Here is a 24,043-nt window from a genome sequence, read left to right as displayed (position 1 = left end):
TTTGGACTTCAGAAAGCAACTTTATGCAAGGTGTAGAGTCTTTGTCTAGGTCAGCACCAGAGGCCTCGGTTTATAAACGGAATTCTCATTCCAGTGTTGGATGGCCTTATGCCTGTTTGAAAAGTTAGTACCAGCTACGGTGCCCCTTCCCAGAAACATGTACAGACATGGGAACACCAAAAGTGCATATCACTTTAAGCGTCCCCTCACCCAGTGAGCCTCTGGTACCTACAAACTGTCCCCAGTCTGCTGCGGTGACCCTCTGTGGGGTTACAGCACACGTCCAGTTCAGCTCCCATGCCCGACAGTGTGAACTTGTGTTTAGATGCGCCCTCCCTCTCGGCCCGCTGTGTTGCACTGCGGAGCGCCCTCCTTTCCCATGGAGCTGTCACAAAGGACAGCACTTGGCATCCTCACTCCTGTAGCCCAGGAGCACCGGCTACACAAAGTTCTGGTGCCTGTTTCTCTGGGATCATTGCCAGCTGGGTATACAGCTCCGGCCAGGAGGGCGCCCGGCGGCCCCAGGAGCCTGGGAGACCGGGGGCGACTCGCACTCATCTCTACACCCCGGCTCCCAACCACGTGCGCTGGCTCTTTGGCGAGCTGGTGCGGGCACGCGGTGGGCGGCAGGGGCGCGGCGGCGCCGGGGGACGCGCGCGTGTGCGCACCAACAAGGCGCCTGGACGGCGGTGCCCAGCTCTCCTGAGGCCTCGGTGGCCCCGGGCCGGGCGGGGACCGCGGCCCCGGCAGTGCCCTCCCCTCCGCCCCGCCGGCCGGAGCCCGGCCCGAGCCTCGAGAGCGGGAGCAGCGCCCCTACCGCTCGCTTTTCCGCCTCCATCTCCTCCGCCTCCTCCTCCTTCCCCCCAGCCACCCGCGCAGTCACAACCGGTTCAGACTGGCCAGGGTGCCCCGCAAAGGAGTTAGAGAGAGGGGCCAGACCGCGGGGAAGAACTTCCCGGGAAGGAGGAGGAGGGAGAGAAGGTGGAGCCCAGAGGAGGGGGCCGGATCCCCCTCTCCCTGCACGCGGCCGCGGCCGCCGCCGCCGCCGCCGCCGCCGCCGCCGCGGGGCTCGGCGGGGGCAGAGGGCGGCGGCTCCCGGGGTCGCGCGTAGCGGGACCGATTGCCCAATACTCCGGCAGGGGCCGGGGCCAGGTCCGGGCCCCGGATAAATACAGCCCGGCGGGCCCCGAGGAGCAGGGGAGAGCTGCGGCCGCGGTCCTCCCCGCACCACCCGCCCGGCTTTGCCCGGGGCACTGCGCCCGGTGCTGCGCCCCGGAGCCCCCAGCCGAGGCCGCTACCCAGGTAAAGGGCTGGAGCTCGCGGGAGGGCGCCGACGCTGGGCGGCCACCCGCGCTGCCTCGCCTCCCGGAGGCGAGAAGTGACTCCTTGGGCTCGGAGCAGCGGGAGACGGCGGCGGCGACGACGCTGTCACTGGCGGCCAGCACTTTGGAACGGGTTTCTGGTTTGGGCTGTGTACCGGGAGCCAAGAGCGTCCTCGGTGCGCCCATCCCTGGACACCCCCCTCCCCTTTTGATGGGGTGCCTCTCCGCGGTGGGCAAGTTTCCCCAGGAATCCGAGGGAGGCATTTTGCACGGAGCGCAAAGAGAGACAGAGATACAGAGAGAGAAAGGGGGTCCTAGAGGGAGGACGGTACCCACGGGCTGGGCTCGGGGCCGTGGTCTGTCCTGGAACTCCCAAGACAGCTTCTGGGGCTGCTGGTGGCAGAGCGGGGCTGTGGGGAGTGCGACCAGGTGGGCCCCTGTTCCTCAGAGGGCGGCGAGGCCTCCAGGTGCCCGGGTGGGGAGCCGGTGCGCGCAGCTGCCCAGGGAGAGTCGCGGCTGGGGCGCCCCGCTGCTGCAGGGCTGGGAGGAAGGCGGCGCGCGGAGCTAGAGGCCTCTGAGCCGCGGCGCCAGGTTCAGCACCACCGGGTCAGTCCGGGCGACCGCCGCTGGAGGCACGGGCACCTGGGCCGCCTGGACGCCGAGCGGGACCTCGGGAGAACTTGGTGCTTAACGCTGCAGCTGTGGTTCGTCCCAGGTAGCCGACTCTGGCTTCAGCAGCACCCAGAGGTTTTGGAAAGAGCTGACAACTATTTAAAAGCTCGGCCATCAAAAAAACAAAGCAATGCTTCTCGGGGTCCCATGTCTAATTCAGCACAGGTCAATCCATCCTGCAGGTTTAGGCAGGCTTTACACTAAATATATTACTTACACAGTAAGTTATTTGATATAACAGTTTTTTGGGCCAATTTCCTGGCTTACAATTTGGGTGTATTTTTTAACATCTTGGATTATCTGGATAGTAGTGTATTTTTTTTTTTCTGTTATCAGATAGATTATCCGGATAGTAGTTTATTTTGTTTAAATCTTGGATTATCTGGATAGTAGTTCAGACTATAGATGGATTTTTACTCCCGCAGTAGGATATTTAGTTGTTCCATCACATTGTGTTCAGGTGGTAGTCCTAACAGTTTCTTTGATTCTGGTTGGCTTTAGCTCTGGGAAATTGTTCTGGCCAGAGAAGATTCTGAGGTGAGAGTACCCATATTCATTGACCGATCACACCTTCTTTTAATTAACATGTGAATGCAGATAACAGGGTTAGTATCCATACCATCGCTAAAAAAAGTTTTTTGTTTCAAGACCCTAGAAAATGGAAATTACATAATAAAATAGTTTAACCTGCCATTTTGCAACAACTCATAATTTTAGCACCACTGACTGAGAACATCCTTCTCTGTTGCTTCCCGTTTGTGTTTAAGGGGAACCAGGACCTTTCCTATGTATAGGATGAATACAGGGAAGGACAGGTGATATGGGGAAGTGCATCAGGACACTAGAAAACCTCTTCCAGCTCCTGGCTGTGACTCTAAAGAGATGGAGGTGATGGTGTGTGTTGGGTGGTGCCTGAATCTGTGTCAGAGCAGACTGATACAGTGCTTTTGGGTTGGATCTGGTCATGAAACTGGAGCTAGAGGATGACAGTTAGAAACATGTGGTCAGATTTTCTTGTTTTTTTTTTTTAATGTTTGTTTATTTTGAGAGAGAGAGGAAGAGAGAGCATGGGAGTGGCAGAGAGAGAGAGAGAGAGAATCATAAGCAGGTGTGGTGATGTCAGGGCAGAGCCCCAGGAGGAGCCTGATCTCCTGAATCATGACCTGAGCCCAAATCCAGAGTTGGAGGCTTAACAGACTGAACCTTCCCCGGGTGCTCCCAGATTTTCAAGTTTTATTTCCTCACTCCAATATTTTGACCCCTAGTTTTTGTGGTCTTTTTCTCAAGTGAGATATCTCTTCAATTTAATTTATAGAAAGAAATTGAGTATAAAAAACCGTGGGAAGTGCAAAAAGCCACAATGACTTGCTTGTATAACTATAGTTTTTCAAGAAAGTTTGCCTAGTGACTTCACTTTTAATTAAAGATTGAAAGAATGCATATATTTTGAGCTAGTTGGCTTTTTCTTTGGGGGGTTCTTTGCAGATACTGAAGTATTCCTTGTAGATAATGAGATTGAACTAGAATTTACAAGTGAGTTCAAGCAAAGAACACATGGTCCTCACCTTTAAAGAGTTTAGTCTAGTTAGGGGCACCTGAGTAGCTCAGTTGGTTAAGCATCTGACTTCGGCTCAGGTCATGATCTTGCAGTCCATGAGTTTGGGCCCCGCGTCAGGCTCTTGTGGACAGCTCAGTGTAACAGAGCCTGTTACAGATTCTGTATCTCCCTCTGTCTCCCTGCCCCTCCCCTGCTCATGCTCTGTCTTTCTCTGTCTCTGAAAAATGAATAAACCTTAAAAATTTTGTTAAAGAGTTTAGTCTGGTGGGAAAGATAGGTATGTTTACAAATATCTACAGTACAAGATAGTATATATAGATGGAGTCATATGGCAGTAACATCAATAGCGTGCTATTGAATGGCAGAGAAAAGGAGAGGTTCATTCAAGGTTAAGAACTAAAAAAAGTTATGTGGCAGGTGGAGCATTTGAGCTGGGATCTGAAGAAGGAAGAGATTTCCTCCGTGGAAAGGATCCTCACTGGAAGAAGCAAATAGAACAGAGTCCTAGAAGTCTGATGTGTCCAAAGGAAGCAAAATAGTTTGGAGTGGTTAGAGCCTGGAATTTAAGATAGATAAGGCTGGGAGGTAGGATGGGGCTAGATTGTGGAGAATATAACAAGCCACGTGAAGAAATTAAAAATGTGCTTGAACGTTATTATTGTATTTATACTACCAATGTTACAGCATCTTTAACTGTAGTTTATACCTTAAAGTTCAATTTTGTTTATACACTAAAATAAAAAAAAATAATATTTTTTTTTGAGAGAGAAAGAGAGACAGAGTGTGAGTGGGGGAGGGGCAGGGAGAGAGGGAGACACAGAAACCAAAGCAGGCTCCAGGCTCTGAACTGTCAGCACAGAGCCTGACACGGGGCTCAAACTCACGGACAGTGAGATTATGACCTGAGCCGAAGTCAGATGCTTAACCAACTGAGCCACCCAGATGCCCCTGTTTATATCCTAGAATAAATAAATGGATAAAATCTCAATGGTATTTGCTTCCTGTAAACATTACTGTAAAAGAGTAATGTATTTCAAATAGCCTTTAATGCTTTAAGTCCAACAGTTTTTTTCCCCCCAAGTCTGCAGTGTTATGGACTTAAGGTATACTAGTCTTATGGTATACCAACTCTTAGTTTGATGAAAACTTTGTATAGGAAAACACCTCCACATTCCTGGGCAATATGCAGAGTAGAGCCACTGTCTTCTGTTTCAATTGCCAATAATAATAATGACTATTATTATTGTTTATTAAATGTGATATGTCATTTAAGCTACATGCCTTATTTCATCTAGGGAGGCATCATTTTGCTCTTAGGCTGATGATTTTAATGAGGTCACTCAGCTGAGTAAATGATGGAACCAGGATGTGAAGCCAAGAAGTGTCTCTCAAAAGCTTATTCTTTGAGCTTTTGTGCTATCATGTAACAAGGGCATAATACATGACAACTTATTAAAAGAACTTAGAGGGGCTGGGTGCCTGGGTGGCTCAGTTTGTTGAGTGTCCAACCTTGGCTCAGGTCATGATCTCATGGCTCCTGAGTTCCAGCCCTGCATCAGGCTCTGTGCTGAAGCTTGCAGCCTGGAGACTGCTTAGGATTCTGTGTCTCCCTCTGTCTCTGCCCCTGCCCTGCTTGTGCTCTCTCTCTCTCTCAAAAATAAATAAACATTAAAAAAAATTAAAAGAAGTTATAGGGGCACCTGGCTCAGTTGGTTAAGCATCTGACTTCGACTCAGGTCATGATCTTACAGTTTGTGAGTTTGAGCCTTACATTGGGCTTGGGATTCTCTCTCTCTCCGTCTCTCTCTGCCCCTCTCCCACTCCTGCTTTCTCTCTCTCTCAAAATAAATAAACTTTAAAAAAGTAAAAGAAGTTAGAAATTGAGCCTACTAACTGTAGAAGTGTTTCTCTGTTTTTAAATTTTCACCTTCATTCCCATTATTTTGATTTTGTTTGTTTCTTTATTTAGAGAGGGTGCAAGCAGGGGAGGGGCAGAGAGAGAGGGAGAGAGAGAATCCTAAGCAGGCTCCATGCCCAGCTAGGAGGCTGACATGGGGCTAGATCTTAAGACCATGAGATCATGACCTGAGCTGAAATCAAGAGTCTGATGTTTAACTCAGTGAGCCACCCAGGTGCCCCAGTTTTATTTTATTTTTTTTATTGAGTTAATATTGACATATAGCTTTGTATTACCTTTACATGTACAATGTAATGATTTGATATATGTATATATTGTGCAGTGATTACCACAATAAGTTTAGTAATATCCATCACTACACAGGTTTTTGTTTGTTTGTTTGTTTGTTTTTTGGTATTGAGAACTTTTAAGGTCTACTTTCTCAGCAACTTTCAAATATAAGATATAATATGTTAACTGTAGTCCTCATATTGTACATTATCCATCATTCTGATTAATTTCACACTACAAATCAACAATGAGATGTGTAAATGTTTTAACACATCTTTAAACTATTATATGATCTTGTGCTTTTAGTATCCACTCAAAAGAAACTCTTTAGCTTTTTGAGAAGAGATGGGATATGGATGAGACAAACTCTAGCGAGAGTGACAGCATCAAATACAAAGGCTAGATCTTCCAGATTCTCTGGAAGGGTGTCAATTTCAAATATTCTTGTCATTATTCCCAGTAACCCCCACCCCCAAATGCACTAGATCTTTTTGTATTCCAGCATCCTGGAAATGTTGCCTTGTGTCTTTTTATTCTGAAAGTAATATAGCAATATACTAGCTTGGACACAATATACTCGTGTGTGTTCAGACAACACACTAGACTCCACATAATCATGTACAAATTATGCAAAACATATACTAAGCAAAAGAACACACCAGTGTAGATGGCATCATCATAGATTTCTTTCAGAACACTGCTACTTGGGCCAGGCTGTGAGTGATATGGTTTGTGTGGAAGAGAGAATAGCTGAAGCAAGAGCCCAGCAGCATAGGGAACATGGCAAGAGTATGGGATGGAGGCAGGGAAATGATTATACCAACTTGTATTGAAGTGTCTGGCCCTCATTTTGCCTATATTTAATTGTTAAATCTAGATGTTTTCATCTTTTTTCAGGCTCTGAGTGGTTTACAAATTCTGCTATTTTTCTCTTCTGAGCCTGAGAACAGGACTAGAAATAAATGACCTTTCACTGGATTGGTCAGTGAGGGACCTTGGTACTGGTCTTTCCTCTAGAGTGACATCTCTAAACCTCAGTGTCTTCATATAGACGAAGCAACTGAGTCATTGATGAGATCAGTGGTGCAAGTTCACAGGGTTCACCCGGGGGAGACAGGCATCATAAATAAGTAAATAAGGGGTGGTGGGAAGGGAGAGCACAGGTGAAACTCTAAATGCAGGTCAACCTTGGTCCTGTGTCAGGGAGATTTTAGGGAGTGGAAGGAACTGGAGAGAACATGTCCATTCGATGAGGGTGAATGTTACTCAGTTCCAGCCAATTGTTGTGTAAGAACAAGAGCCCAGTGTCACCAGATCTTCTGATTTTTTTAAAAGAATCAAAAAATTCAGATTTTTATGTGAAATCTTTCAGTGTTAAATCAGTGGCAATTCATTCAAAATTGCCAAAAGTAAAGTAAAATAAAATAAAATAACATAAAATAACATAAAATAAAATAAAATAAAATAAAAATTGTGCAGGCCAAACAGAATACTACTGATCTAAAGATCAGATCTGGCCTGAGAGCTGTCAATTTGCTGAATGATTTCCAAGCCTCCTTCTGGCTTCAGGCTTCTATGATCCTACACTGAATCCATTTTATCTCTAACCTATTTCTTCTACTTTACTAAACCATAGCCTGGTACTCACCATATCTAAGTTATGCTTTGGGGATAACTTAGCTTTGGAGGAGTTCTTTGGCAAGTGCTGAACTATGATAGATCTGTAAGGCCTTAATTGGTCAAAGGATGTCCTTTTTTGATGGCCATGCTGGTTTCATAATTCATAGGCTCTAGCAATTAAGTACTTGTGTTAATTATCCCTTTCAGGGACAATTAATGTGATTCAATTCCAGAGCCCAGAATTATTTCTCTTTCCTTTCCTTTCTGCTCTTCCTTCTCACCCCAGTAGGAGATAATAACCAGTTGGGAAATTGATCCTGGTTCCCAATTGGACAAGGTATATTTGTAGCCTGACTTATGGTGCTCAAAGAAATCTTCATCGTCTTTACCCTGCCAAGATTTCACCATGGAGTCTCTCTCTCTTTTTAAACTTGGAAGTGTCTGGGAAAAACATTCTTGAACTGCAAACTGAATTAAGGGTTTGGCTTTTGAGTTGTGTTAATACAGGACTTTAGGTTTCTTTTTAAGAAAGCATACTTATATGGGCCCCAAAGTAACAGATTTGCATATGATCCCAACCCCAAATTATTTTTAGTAACACTGGTTCTTTCGCAGTGAAATTCTTTAGTATAATTTTTTTAAAAGCTCCATTTATTGAATTTGACTTGCTAAGATGTGTTCCTCACTTTACGTCAATGAGCTGTTTTACAAACAGGTGAGTCTGACTCTAACTGAAAAGTTCAGAGCAGATGTTGACAATGAGAAGGAAGTGTCCGAATAAATAAAACAAGAATGTCATGTTTAGAGAAACCACATATCTTCTTGAGACTGAGCTGATTTCAAGAGAATGAACAGAAGGCTCTGGATGACAATTCTCAGCCACAGTTTGTCCTTGTTCTGGCTCCAGTAGTGAGTCAACCTCCTGCCTCCCCCCACCTCCCCGCACTTCAGAGAGTGTGTGAAGCATCTCTGGATGTTTAACATTTAGAACCAAATCTGAGAGAGCCAGGTTACTGTCTGACCATTAAAGACATACCATTTGATGTTATACTGGTAAAAAATTTGAATAAAAAAACTCTACTTCTGTATTTTTACCCATGTATTTGGCTAGTCCTTCCGATTCAATGATGAAAGCAGGCTCTAAGCTCCGCGAATGTAGGGACCGCATTGTCTTCTAAGTGCATTCCATTCATTTTCTTCTAAAAAAATGCACGATGCCTTCTAAATGCACTTAATTCATTTTGTTGAATGAGAGATGTTTGATTAATCATTTTAATATACAGGAGAGTTAGGTAAGCAGCTTTTCCAATATTCATTAATTTCATAAAGATTTATTGAGCTCTTATTATGCACCAAACACAATTCTTAGTGTTAGGGATGTGAGATGGGCTTGGAGGTTAGATACCTTAACAAGGAGTAGCAATATATTGTGATGAATGTTATAATAGCAAGATTGCCCAAACTGATGTGAGATCTTAGAGGAGGAATGACTGACCATTGGAGAGTCAAGATGGCATCAAGTAAGAGGAGACATTTTAGGCTAAGTCTTAAAGGAAAAGCAGGAGTTTGCCGGTAGGCAAGTTGGAGACAGGCATTACAACCTCTCCCTAGGCTCACGTGTTGACTTGCAGCAGTGGCTTGGGGACCACTGGTTTGTTGGGACATCCTACAGAGGTGTAGTTGCGGGCTGGATTGTTGCAGATCTTTAGAGAAAAAAACAGAATTCAATAGCTTGCTGGGTATTTAAAGATCTAAATATTGAATATATAGACAAAACATGGTTGTGTAAAACCAATTTTTCATTTTCATTTATAATTTTTGAATAACATTATTGATGGGGAACTATAAGCTCCATGAGGCAGGAAAAATTATCTTTGGTTTTCTTATACGCTTATAATAATGAATTAAACTTCCCCTCTGCTAGTGGATACACTGTGGGTGGTGAGGAACCACTGAGAGATTTGAAAAGTGGAGGTGGAATTGGAGAAGATGAGAAGCATGGTTTGGCAGCAGCCTGCCAGATGAATGGCAGCAGGAAGAGAGCATAAGCAGAGGGGTCCATGAGTAGGTGGCTGTGATAGTGCAAAGATTTGCAAAGAAGAGGTAGAGGAAGAGTCAGACTGCAGAGCTCATTGTCAGGACCCTGGTCCTGGCTGACATGGGTGTTGGGAAGAAGGAACAGGGAGGGGATGGAGAGAGGGGCTTTCTGCTTGGGCAATTGCAGGTCTGGTTGTGTTTGTTCTCCAGATGAAATTTAGGAGGAGGAATTATGGATGTGTTAATTGTGAGGGTCTTGAGCACAGCCAGGTGGGATCTTGACATAAAAACTAGTAAGAAATTGGTTGGACATATGGGTCTGGAGTTCTGAGGGGAGGTCAGGCCTGCGGATGGAGACTTGGGACTCATTCCTTTGCATGCATGCAATCACTTGGTGAGGCTAAAGACAGCTGGTGGGGTCCTGTGGGAGTGGGCTCAGGAATGTCACGGGGGGGCATTGGTTTGCAGAGAAGAGAGAGGTGAACAGTGTCAAGATGGCGGTTGAATGCAGGCCTGAACTGACTCAGTGATAAGGCAGTGGGGGCTCCACAATAAGAACATTTCTCTTGTTGGATGCATGGAAACCAGAGAACAGTTGAGAAATCGTCAGGATGTGAGAAAACAGAGGCAGGGAGAGTGTTCTTGCAAGTTTTTCTAAGACCTTTGAAAGATGCAACAACAGTAACAGCAGCTGCAAGCATTTACTCTAGGCTGAGCACCATGCCCAGTGTTTCATAGAGATGATTTCCTATATTCCTCCTAAAAATCCTAAGAGGAAGGAGTTCTTACTATTTTCATTCTATAGATGAAGAAACTGAGAAGGTTGTTAACTCACTGAAAGGCACACGGCTGATGGCAGAGTTCGATCATGAACCCAGGAGAAATGACTCCAGGGTTCATGTTGTAGACCAGGGACTTTCAGTGTTTTAGAATATGACGTGCAGTAATATGTGTTTGTGAACCTGGCCGTGCACACACACACAGGCACACATACAAACACTGAAGCACAGATTCACACAATGGTACTGAAGCCTTATGACCATGCAGGAAGTATTCTTATATTTTTGGTGCTTATCTAATTTATTCTATTCTAAATTCCAATTTAAAAAAATGTTACTCATAATCCACAGTTGATTTCATGACCCATGATACATTGGAGTTTGAACAACACTGCTCTAGCCCACTGCTTTGCATTGCTTCCCAAACTAGAGCTTAATACTCTTTTCTATTACATTCAACAAAACATTTTTTGAGTGCCCACTATATGCATAGATGTGGAAAGAACATAAAGAATATAAGATGTGCCTTGATCCCAGGAATTTTCTGTTAGTGAAGAGGATGGGCAGAAAGCAAGTAAATGCCTAATTATAATGCATACTAGAATGAAATAAGAAAAGAGAGGTATAAGCAATATATCATGGGTGCATAGAGTGATTAATGCTGGCTCTAAATGTATATTGATTTGACTAGTAGTGTTTAGTGTTTTTGTGCTTTGACAACATTAAAAAACTTTTATGAAATTAATAGAAATGTATTTGGCAAAGACTTTTAAGAATAAAGGCCCCAAACTATAGAGAGAGTGCAAATATCCATCAACTAATGAATGGATATATATATACAATGTGGTGTGTGTTTATGTGTGTTGTGTCACACAGACACACACAATGGAGTATTACTCAGCCATAAAAAAGAATGAAATCTTGACATTTGCAACTGTGTGGATGAAGCTAGAATGTATTATGCTAAGTGAAATAAGTCAATCGGAGAAGGACAAACACCATATAATTTCACTCATATATGGCATTTAAGAAACAAAGAGATGAACGTATGGGAAGAGGGGAAGAGGAGAGAGGGAAACACACCACAAGACACTCTTAATGATAGAGAACAAACCAAAGGTTAATGGAGGGAGGTGGGTGGAAGATGGGCTAGATGGGTGATGGATATTAAGGAGGGCACTTGTGATGAGCATTGGGTGTTGTATTTAAGTGATGAATCACTGAATTTTACTGCTGAAACCAATATTGCACTGGATGTTAATTAACTAAAAGTTAAATAAATTAAAAAAAGAATAAAGGTCAAAGGAGATTTAAGACCATGATATTCTGTGTATTTTTCTCAAAGGTCCTGAGGTGGTCAAAATATTATTACTTAGATATCAGTTTGTTTAGTATAAGCCCTTGGGTGACGTCAGCAAGTTCAGTCATTTTAAAGTATATCCATTAAAAAGTTTTAAAATGGGGGTGCCTGGGTGGCTTAGTCGGTTGAGTGTCTGACTTCGGCTCAGGTCATGATCTCACAGTCCGTGAGTTCGAGCCCCGTGTTGGGCTCTGTGCGGACAGCTTGGAGCCTGGAGCCTGGAGCCTCGTTTGGATTCTGTGTCTCCCTCTCTCTCTGCCCCTCCCCTGCTCATGCTCTGTCTCTCTCTGTCTCAAAAGTAAATAAAAACATTTAAAACATTTTTAAAAAAGTTTTAAAATGAAAGGGTATCCATTAAAAAAATTTACCATCAACTTCCCAAAGTAAAGCAATGCAACTATACAGACCACTTAAGAAAGAACCTGCATTAGGTGGTCACTCCTTGGGTTACATGGAGAGAGTTTGAAGTAGAATCTAACAAAAAGCCTAGGGACACAGGGATAGAATGAGAATTATCAATACCTACCTAGGTTTTATGTAGAGTTGTACATAGATTAAAAAGATAACATTTGAAAGTCCTTGGCATTGTGTCTGATATACAGAAAGTGTTCATAAAAAATGGTAATTAGAAGTTATTCATGATATGGCTAAATAACAGTACATTTAAACCTTAGAAAATTTTCTTAATTCTACTGTTTAGGGGATTCCTAAGAAAACATGACATCATTATTGGGGTTTAAGGACACTTGAAATATTTTTCTATAGCCATGATTGGAGTGGGTAAAAAAAAAAGAGAATTAATTTAAATAACTAAGGGCAGCCAAGTCTTTCAATTTATGACTGTATATTAGGACGTGAAGTTGTTTAAGATGACCTATAGTGCTGTTGTCCCCTTCTGCTCAGTAACCACATGTTAAAATCATCTGGAGTGCTCTAATAGCCTGGCCTCCCCTCCAAACATCCTGCTTTCATTGCTGTAGGGTAGACCCAGACATCAGGGATTTTTAACCTCCCAAAGTGATTGATTCTACCGTGTAATCCACTTTGCAATCCCCTGCAAGTCTTAGTGTGCTAAGTGCTTAGTATAGAAGTATGTGCTTAGGAAGCGTGCTTAATATGCTCTGATGATTAGAAACAAGCTCATGTGGAGATACAACCTTAAAACGGGGTTTTTCATTTGCCCTTCTGATGCACATTGAGTTACCACCTTTTCTTGAGAACTGGTTTAGAAAGGAAGATCTTCGGGGATTTTGGAATAAGAAAGGGGTTCTTTGAACTGGGAAGATTAGAAAACTGGGGTGTGAAAAATACAAAGAGAAAGAAGCTTGAGTTCATGTAGCACTTTAAGAGACAAAGTAGTTGATTTTTAAGGACACTTGTAGCCCTTGTTAACTCTGATGATCAATGCTCACCACCGTTCTACCCACGGGCACCCTATGAACCATCCGGTGGCTAGGAAGGTGCTGGAAAGCTGTGTGGTTTCCTGAGTTGGGAAGAAAAGGAAGGATGGCAATGAAAGGGAGAAAGAGAACAAAGCAACCCTCAAAGCAAGATGAAAGCAACCCTCGTTTGGATTTGTCTTCTCTTGACTGTTGGTGACCTAAGAGTAGACTGTCCTTGTCCTTATGCTCTTTCCTCACTGAGACTTCCCTCTTCCCATTTACTTTTTCTTATCTGAGATTTGAAAAATGTCACTTCCATATCACCCCTTTTTTTTGGAGGGAGGAATTTCATAGCAGAGTATGTGTGTGTGTAGGTGTGTGTGCATGTGCACACTGTTGTGGCAGGGAGGGAGGGGGCTCGTGGATGTTCTGGCCAGGTGTATTTGTAGGGAGGGTAGTTTGAGATTTTGAGAGGATCTCTGCCGAGATAAAAAGAATATTTTTATGACAATTATGTTTACAAGGATAAGAAATAATTTACACTGAAATTACTGTGTGCCAGGCACTGTACTAATAGCACAATAGTCTGATGAGGTAAGTAATATCATTTCCCTCATTTTTTGGATGAAGAAAGTGAGGCCCAGAGATATTGCAGTAATTTGCTGAAGGTCACATGCTTGGCTAGTATCAGAAGTGGGACGTGTACTCAGGTTATCTAGGACCCAAGCTCATACTCTTATTCCTTATGCTCAGTTTTTTAGAACAGATATCTTCACATATTTATAGATATAAATATCTGTGTATGTACTTGTATGAAACTATAGCTTTTGACATAACAAAAAAGCGGAAACCCTATCAACCATTCTTTGGGACCACATAATACCATTACTAGAAGATCCTGACTTCTCTTTCACTACCTTTCCCAAACTCAGAGATTGTTTGGCTAATTTGAACAAATTAATAGGTGGCTCCATCATTATATTGACAGCTTTATTATAATTATAATTATCACCATCAGCAGCAACATTATCATGATCATGAAAATCTTCTTAGAGTTTTACCTGCCAGCTGCATGCCTGCTCCACTGGGGACTATGGAGGCTGGCTGGGGCATGTGACCTAGATCTGGAGAGGTGAAGTGACCATTTTAGCATTGACTATCTGGAGATTTTTGGAGCTGCTTCTCCCCAGGTTTTTCCTGGGCTGCTGTACAGCAGAAGGATGACATTATGGGCGATTGGATGATTCTCTAGAAGTAGAGCGCCTAGGCTTGGCCATTGGGGACAATGGAAAAGAGACAGGGAAAGATTTTTCTCTCCTCTGGCTGGCAATGGTGTGTACTTGCTCTCTCTGGAGCCACAGGGGTGGAACTGGGCTCCTTCTCCAGCTGGAAACCAGCCAACAGATTCTGGGGGGTTGCCACATCAAAGTGTGGGGTTAATAGCATTGCCACCACCAGTGGGGATATAGCCAAATGTCACAAATGAAGAGGCAGCAGGCAACCGTCCATTCCTTTGTTTTCTGTCTGCGCTCCAGGGTGCTTAGAAAAATAAAAGTCATGCTCTTCTGAGAAGGTCCATTTATTCTGCCCTCTTGTTTTGTAAAGTTAGGATTCTTTGGAGAGAGATGCTTACTTTTCTATAGGCTTCCAATTCACTAGGGCACATTACCATGTTGCAAGTTGTTTTTTGAGTTAATACACTTTCTGACACCATTTTCTCCTATTTGCATTAAAAACAACTTTTGCAAATCTTCAGATAAATTGATGTAATAATCATCTTTTAAATTTTGTATCACAGGCAATGATCCCCTTTGCATTTTCTCATTTTATAGAAGATCAAGAAAATAGCTTTTGTCATGGTTATCACTCCTATAGGAATTTTTGCTTTGATCAGTGGAGATTTAGGGGTAATAAGCTTTGTCCTTGACCATATTATAGATGACAGGGTTGAGTTAAAAGGACAGCACAGTGCTGGCAGCTGCACTGGGGTGGGTGGGCTCAGGGCGATGAGTTCCCACATGCTCCAGTCCCCACTTCATCCCCAACTCTTAGCCTCTTCCTTTCCTCACCTGTGTCCCTTCTCCACTGGGAAAGAGGATGTGACAGTTAGTCAGAGGTGGTCCTTCTCTCCTGTAGGACAGTGATTCTCAGCCTTGGCTGCACATTCGAGTGACAGGAAGGGTCAGGCTGTACCCCAGAGCAGTCTGGGGTGGGACCTCAATCAGAGATGTTTTAAGCTCCCCAGAGCGCATTCAGGCTGGAGAACCATTGTGGTTGGGCAACCATTTTGAGTGTATCTGTGGATGACCTTGGTCAGAATCACAGGGTGATTCTTAAAAAATCTGATTTCTGTGATTCCTAACACACTAAAAATACATAAGCCTTGAACCCAAAATAAAAGGAAACCAAATCTAGCAGTAAACATGAGTTTTGAATTATTCCAAACTAGAATCTGGAAATATCCAGATCTTGGTTTACATTTTCTAAATATTAAGAAATAACTAAAGATTAAAAGGTTTTAGAAACCCTAGGTTTATATATAATTCAGTAACTAGTTGCTGTAGAACTCTGGTGTGAGTAGTAACTACTTCTTAAAGAGGCTATCAAGTTACCAGAAATCCTTTATGGTTTTTAAAGTAATAATAACTAACATTTATTTTTTTTAAACCAGTTTTTGTTTTAGAGAGAGAGTGTGTGCACACAGCATGGGAGGGACAGAGGGAAAGAGAGTCTTAAGCAGGCTTCACGCCCAGCGTGGAGCCAATCTCACAACTGTGAGATCATGACCTCAGCTGAAATCAAGAGTCCAATGCTTAACCAGCTGAGCCACCCAGGTGCCCCACTAACATTTATTAAAGCTTTTTACTGTGTGCAAGGCACTGAGCTTTGCACTTGAAATTCACTGTTATCCCATATTAAGACAAGAAAAGTGTGGTTTAGAGACATTAAGTAATTGGCTCAAAATCACGTGGTGATCACATGGTGACCTCAACCTCTCTCAAAATAAATAAGCATTAAAAAAAAGGAATGAAATACAAATACATGTTACAACATGATGAACCTTAAAAACATTATGCTAAATTAAAGTGGTCAAACACAAAAGACTACATATTATATGATTCTCATTTATATGAAACTTCCAGAATAGATCATCTATAGAGACAGGAAGTAGATCAGTGGTTGCCTAGGGCTAGGAGGTTTGGGAGGAAATGGAAAGTGACTACTAATAGGTATTCGGTTTCTTTTGGGGATGATGAAAATGTTTTAGAATTATGATGATTATTGATCATCATAATCTCACAGTTGTGAGATTGGCTCCACGCTGGGTGTGAAGCCTGCTTAAGACTCTCTTTCCCTCTGTCCCTCCCATGCTGTGTGCACACACTCTGTCTCTAAAACAAAAACTGGTTTTAAAACAAAAAAATATATATATATATACACACACACGTATATGTGTATACGTATATATATGTGTGTGTGTGTGTGTGTGTGTGTGTGTATATACATATAAAACAAGGATTTCTTTGTGTGATTTTGTGAAGAGTTTTAATAGTTTATAAGAAGGACAGGGGCTGGGTTCTTCTTTTCCTTTAAAAATGACATTGATCTATACCAAAATTTATTTTGCTTCAGAAGAGAAATCATAAACTCTACTCATTATGAAATAATATCACTGGAAAAGGACAAAATTAATCCAGTGTCTATAACTTTTAAAGGAGTAACACTGGTGTTCATGTGAGTGTGTTTTCCAATATCCGAAACAACAAATGGAGCAGATTCACTTGGAAGTTTGTATCTTTGACCCAGAGACAACTGACACTGTTATAAAGCTTTAAGCTACCCGTAAATGGTCAACAAACAGCCATGCTGACTCTTTGGCAAGTGACTGCACGTGTTGCACTTTTTACTTGGCGCGCGCTGTGGAACGCAGCTCCTCCAGACATAGGAAAGTGAAAGTACCAGCTGAGTGGTAGCGTGGTAGAGGCGGACTCCAGCCCCCGCAACAGCTGTGGCTACTTGTACACCAGAACGGCCTCTATGCTGCTTGTCTCCCATTAAATGCAATCTAATTAACTTATATTTGAATCATGAGTCTCTGTGTGTATTAAAGGGTATTTTTTTTTACCTGTATTTTATTAGAATTCCCAAATAATTATTTGCTTATTTTTTATTTTCACAAAGAATGATTTGTTTACCTACATTTTTAAATGAGAATTCCTCCCAGTTTTTTCTCAATTCCTAGCATCCCTTGACCCAAACCGCAGTCAGCGGTGGAGGATGCATGATACATGTTTGGAAGGGCAAGTGTCACAGGAGGGAAACAGCAGTATCAGTGCTAGAACTGCTTCTGGCAGAATGGGTCTGCTCTGTAGTTTATAAAACTTGTTACCCATGTTAGAGTCAGAACAAAAACATAATTTCCAGTAGCTTTTGAATGCATTTTACTTTAACAACTTTTTGGAGATATAAATCAGATGTGGTGAAGTTCACCTATTTATTTTTATTAAAAAACTTTTTTTTAAGTCTATTTATTTTTGAGAGAGAGAGACAGAACACAAGCAGGGGGAGGGCAGAGAGAGAGGGAGACACAGAATCCAAACCAGGATCCAGGCTCTGGGTTGTCAGCACAGAGCCTGACGCGGGCCTTGAAACCACGAACTACGAGATCATGACCTGAGCTGAAGTCCAACACTTGATCGACTGAACCACCCAGGTGCCTCTGGAGTTCACCTATTTAATCTGAATGGTTTAGTGGATTTTTTTTTCATGAGTTGTGCAAACTGTACCATAAAAAATAACTTAAAAACCTTTTTGTTACCTCAACAAAAACCTTGTGCGTATTCATGCCCACCTATCAAACTGTTTTCCAGAGTGGCTGCCACGTTTTCATTCCCACCAGCAGCACACAAGCGTTCCAGCTTTCTTCAGCTTGGCCTCTGGTTTGGAACCTTCCATTTAACAGGATACATAAATGTAACTGAAGGAAGTTCACAAAGCCCAGGATGATTTTGACTTTTGACACACCTGGTGGATGACCAGGTCAAGACAAAATCAACATGGAATCAACCATTTCCTGCGCCCACCTCCCCAGGATGTAATCACATGATCCTAGGCCCTTATTTAAAATAAAGTGCTTTGATGCGATATTGCTCAGAAGAAAAAAAAGAATGGAATCTTGGGGCACCTGGGTGGTTCAGTTGGCTGAGCATCCAACTTTACCTCAGGTCATGATCTCACAGTTTGTGGGTTCAAGCCCCACATCGGGCTCTGTGCTGACAGCTTAGAGCCTGGAACCTGCTTTGAGTTCTGTGTCTCCCTCTCTCTCTGCCCCTTCCCTGCTCATACTCTGTCTCTATCTCTCAAAAATAAATAAACTTTAAAAAAAAATTAAGAAAAAAGCATGGAATCTTGCCATTTACAATGACATGGATGGAACTAGAGAGTATTATGCTAAGTGAAATAAGTCAATCAGAGAAAGACAAATACCAGATGATTTCACTTATATGTGAAATTTAAGAAACAAGTGAGCAAAGGTTAAAAAAAAAAAGAGACAAACTTAGAAGCTGACTCTCCACTATAAAGAACAAACTGATGGTCACCAGAGGGGCAGTGGGTGGGGGGAGGGTTTAAATAGGTGATGGGGATGAAGGAGGGCACTTGTAATGAGCACGGGGTGGTGTATGGAAGTGTTGAATCACTATATTATACACCGGAAACGAATATTACACTGTATGTTAACTAATTAGAGTTTCAATAAAAACACACAAAAAAGAGAAGACATAAAAATAAAGTGCTTAAGCACCAGATAATTTGGCAGTGACTGAGATTCAAAAAAAAAAAAAAAGAGTTCTGTTTTTACCTCCTATGATTCAAGTGAAAAATGCACCTAGAAATCTTTAGTGAGATATAGGTAACAGTCAAAAAGGGTTATTAGAGAATGATTATTATTGGGGGGAAAAGGCAAGAGGAACCATCAACTGAAAGGAAGGTAAACTGTAAATCACTCCCAACTTGGCAAAAAATAGTGTAATATGTATGTATACACCTCAGAGACAGAAAACTTCTGTGTCAACACTGAATGTTCATAAACGTCAAATATGTAATTCTAGCATTCTATGTGGGGAGAATAGACATTTTTAGCCAGTGTAGATTTGAGAAAATAACAGAGGATTGGCATTATTTGAGCAGAAGTAAATGCATAGACTATTGGAGTCTAATCACTTTGTAAATCAACAGTAAAATGTAGACTTCTATCAACATTTCCAAAGAAAGTGTCTTGTAATTTGTCCTTTCACAAAACAAATGCTAGCTTTAAGAGATCTGCTATCCTTCATACTGTGATAATCTCATTTGCTTGAGTAATGATATCTCTCCCCACTCCAAGGGAGGTTTATAACATATTTAATGTTTAGGTTAAAAATAAGATATGCACTTAAATTATAAGTTAAAGTTAATTTTGTAATGTTCCATTAGATCCTGTGCTGTGACAGAACTGCCCTTAAATTATAGGGCTCTTCAAATGGTCTCTCAAAATGGCTTGCAATTTTGAGTTTGATAAGATGTCTCATCATGCAAAGTCTGGGTTTGTGAACACTCTGATTAAAAAAGATTCCAGGTTGCCTGGGTGGCTCAGTCGGTTGAGCAGCTAGCTTCAGCTCAGGTCACGATCTCACAGTTCATGAGTTCAAGCCCTGCATCAGGCTCTGTGATGACAGCTTAAAGCCTGACCTGCTTCAGGTTCTGTGACTCTCTCTCTGCCCCTTCCCTGCTCATGCTCTGTCTCTCTTTCTCTCTCAAAAATAAATAAATGTTAAAAATTTTTTTTTAAGTTTCCAAAATTTCAAAGAATGTACCAGAATATACCAGAATGTGTGTGTTTCCTAAAAGCATATTTTTATACAGTTATATGATTAAGAGCCCCCAATTTTGAGTATACTCATGGAACACTAGTCCAAACAAAACAACACTTTCTGATACTTACAGATTTTGTTATTTTTTAGGACAAGAAAAATCCATCACTTAGATAATATATCTTGGCGTTGTAAGTATAGGATTATTGAGACATTTTCTTCTTAAATTTCAACTGAGAGTACCATCTTTCCAATCTTGTTTTCCTCTGTGATCCCTCTAAGACTTGCCTTCTTTACTTTCACCAAATTTAGCAGGCCTATCCTGATTCCACACCCATGTTCGTGTTTCTCTTACTAGAGCCATGCTTTCCTGAATCTCTCCATTGTTCATTAGGACCGACCTACTTCACAGGGCCTTCCACTCCTGCTTTCCTTTCCCTCTGACTCTCAAACGTTTCACATCCAGCCACCTCTTTGGCACTCATTCGCATGCTATCTTACATCTTAACTGGGTTATAAGCTCCTAGGGAGCAAAAGCCATGCTTTCTATTTCTTCTGCTATTTCTTCTTCTTCTTGGTATCTAGTCAATATATTTTAATTTGTAAGTGATCATAAAACTTGAATAAAGATCACTTTTATAATGCTGTATTTCTCTAAATATTAGTATAAGTGGACTTAGTGGAAATTTCAGTTAATTTGAAGTTTTTAGTTAAAAGAATGCCAGAGAAGAGATTTTATCATATTGAATCATAAGATGTGAAGAAGGAGGGATAATAAGAAATTTCAAGAAAAAGAGATATGGCATATTCTATATTTCCCATATTGTGCAGTCATAGACTGTGCTCCTAAACCTACCCTTTTGGCCCAAATGGGACCAAGTGGGGTATAGAAAGGTAAAATAATCAGCTTGAAATTACTTCACACTCAAATTTTATTCTGTTCCAAGTACAAGAAACAAAAACAAATTAACAAAATAATTTCCTGGGTTTGTTCACAGGAACAAACAGGTTTGTGAAATGAAAGGCTGGAGAAACCCATCTTGGGTATACCCCAAGGTAGTCAAGGTGGTCTCTTCAATGTACTACCATTGAAATCAGTAAACTTCAAATATATATTTCCTTATAGCATTTCAGTCAAAATTCAGAGTCCTGGGAAAGAGGTCCTGCTGGCTTTGCTTGGATCACATACTACTCTATGGGTCAAGATTAAAGAATCTTGATCAACAGTCCTACCACCTATCCACTCATAGAGAAGACCCCAAGTCCCCCAAAGGAAATTGGGTACCATTACAAAAGGGGGAAAATGAAGATTAGTCTATTTGTGAAATCACCTTGGAGAATATATAATGTCAGAGAAATAGCAGGTGAGAAACAAGGAATAGAAGAAACTATAGGGGAAAGGTATTAGTTACCCTGACAGAAAACAAGACATCACTAAATGGTATTTTCCACCATGTTCTATGTATACTACATGTACATCAAACTGTGAGACAATTAAAAGTTAGAAGCTATTAGCCAACTCTTTATAAAAACTTGTCTTTCTAGTCAGAGTTGATATATATGGGAACTTTGTATTTCAAAGGTTTGTTCTCCCAAATATTTACTGTGAGAAGAATTTCTCTGGCTCCTGTCCTGTGTGTTGAAATGTCACCCAAGGCAAGGCAAAGTGAAGCAAGGCCAAGGTATTTTGTGTATAAAAGCACTTCTGTCTACTTAGGTCTGCAAACTGGCAAGGGAGATACTCCTCACCCTTTTCCTCCCCTGACCCTTCAGAAAATACTGGCTTTCAAAAAAAAAAAAAAAAAAAAAAAAAAAGAAAATACTGGCTTTCTTCATGATTCTGGTGCTTTGCCTATATAAATGTGTACTTTTCCTGAAGTGCGATAATTTGAAGATTTAGTCGAAGGACAATCTTATATGCATTTGTTCTTATACAGCCTTTTAGTCTCTTTAGATGTTTGGCTGTTGCTATCGTATAGTAATCTAGTTTAGGGAATTAAGACTATATTTTCTTTAAAAGGGATTTTGAACAAGAAATTTGCAAAGGACTAAATTGTCATTCGAAGGACCAAAATGATATTGTTTACTTTTACATTAGAGTAGGTACTGGAGAGAGTTGACTTCTAAAGAAGAGACATAGCTGATTATTTCAAAGGACTTAGATATTTGGAAATTTGGAGTATTCTGTCTGCTAACACAATCATTTGGTCTGAAAGACTGGCTTTTAGACTCTACAGTTCTGTGTACAAATTGTAACCTCTTTCAATTGTCAGTTATGAAATACTGAAAGCTAATTTATACACTTTAAAGGCCCGTGGCAGGTCATGACATGATTTTGCCTTAGCGTTCTGAATGTCAAAGTGAAGAAATTCAGTGAAGCCCATATAAATTGATGGGTGTAACTATGACTCTCTTAAGGTAGCCAAGTGCTCCGTCATCTAATTAGAGATGTGCATGAACGGATGAATGACATTTTCTACTGTCTTCACCTATTATTTGATTAGGCTGTGGCCATTCCACAGCCAAGGGAATGGCTTGGAAAAATCTGAGGTCAAAGAAGACTCAGTTAAAACTGATTGTAAACCTGACATGATGTAGTGATATAAAAAGCATACATTAAGTGGATGGCCCTGTTGGGGGCAGGAAGGTCAAGGCTTGGGACTCTAAATCTATTGCCATGTAAACTGTTTCAGATCTTCAAAAAAAGTAATATTTTCAAATTCTTTTAAAATGTAGTAAGCATTTTTTTTTATGGTAACACTCAAGATAGAGTAATGTGAATGTTTTCTTTGTGAAAGAAATCTATCTAAGCTCCAGAGGCAGCACGTTGGCATTTGAAGGTATTCTAAGTTAGGAACCAAAGACATATACTCTTATTATTTGACATTATTCTGTATGCCCTGTTAGATGCAAATACAAAAGAAAGCATTTTGAAGTATAAAAATTCAAAATAAGAACGTAAAATTATCCCTGTTTGTAGATGATTGTGTAACTTTATTGTATTATGTATTTTATATACTCAAGAGAATCATCCAAAAATCTACTGCAAACGAGAATGTAGTAGGGTAATTGGATACAAAATTAACTTATAGACATCAATAACTTTTACACATACAAACAAAACAAAGAAATAACCCTGATTTTAATATTAACAAAAAGGATAGAATACTTAAAATAAAAAGAAATGTTAGGGAAAACTTTAAACATAAAGAACACTTAATATCTTCTATTAAGAATAGTAGACTTGAACAAATGGAGAAGCACACCATGTTCTTCAATGGCAAGACTCAACATCACAAAAGGATCAATTTTCCTTAAGTCAACTTACAAATGTAATTCAGACTTAGTAATTAAGCTATTGTAATGTTGAGTGAAAGGCAGATCAATGGAACAGAATGGAAATTACAGAAATACACACATATATACCCAAGAATTAGATAGGAATTACAAATGGCTTTTTATCTATGTAATGACACACAACTTTCAGGGAAAGCTGAGAAATGCAAGTTAAATCTATGATGAAATACTGTTTTACCGTTACCAAATTGGCAAAAATGCAAAAGCTTTATGACACACCCCAAATTGCTGGGGATAATATGAATTGGTTTAATCCTTTGATGCCAATTTCGTAATACTAGTTACAGATACAATGTTCTTACCTTTTGACTCAGCAATTCCTCGTTTGGGTTTTATCTAACAGACATGCATATGTGCAAAAAGGTCTATGGATATGTAAGATTATTCATCGCAGCATTGTTTTTCACTGTAAGTCACAGGGAACTGGTTGAATTAAGAGAAAGCCCTATAATGAAACACAATGCAGCACAAACAAGAGAATGAGGAAGGTCGCTATGCATTCAGAATATTTTTCTGTGTAAAAAATAGAGGAAATCTATATTTGAGTGAACAATGTATACATAAACCAACTCTAGAAAGATATAAAAGAAACAAGAAGTATTGGTTTTCTGTGGAGGATATGGGAGTTAGGTGGGAAATAGGTATGGACTGTATACCTTTGGTCCTTCTTTTTCAGTTTTGAACCATGTAAATATTTTGCCTATTTAATAAATGAATAAACGAACATGTGTGCAGCCATATGGTGAGCTACTTTGTGCTTATTGAGAAAAAAAAGACTAAGGAAGCTGTGTATTGACAGGGAAAAATCTTGGGGGTATTAAATGCATGAGACAAGGTTTGGAATAGATTGTACAATATGCTACTTTCTGTCTAAAAAGAGGGAAATCTAGGGGCGCCTGGGTGGCTCAGTCGGTTAA

The 24,043-nt window shown here is 41.1% G+C and overlaps 1 protein-coding gene across 3 annotated transcripts in view; it reads left to right on the top strand.

Moving 5' to 3' along the window:
- Positions 1-1,043: 1,043 nt before the first annotated feature.
- The window catches only part of SLC16A9 (solute carrier family 16 member 9), a 60,045-nt gene continuing 37,045 nt past the window's right edge, over positions 1,044-24,043 (top strand). For all 3 annotated transcript variants that reach the window (XM_058696384.1, XM_058696383.1, XM_058696382.1), the window contains exon 1: positions 1,044-1,302. The gene's annotated coding sequence lies outside the window, so the exon portion shown is untranslated. The remainder of the gene's footprint in view (positions 1,303-24,043) is intronic.

The sequence above is a fragment of the Neofelis nebulosa genome, chromosome 13 (assembly GCF_028018385.1).
Source record: "Neofelis nebulosa isolate mNeoNeb1 chromosome 13, mNeoNeb1.pri, whole genome shotgun sequence".
Lineage (NCBI taxonomy): Eukaryota > Metazoa > Chordata > Mammalia > Carnivora > Felidae > Neofelis > Neofelis nebulosa.
Note: the sequence above shows the minus strand (reverse complement) of the source record. Positions and strands in the feature narration are given on the sequence as shown.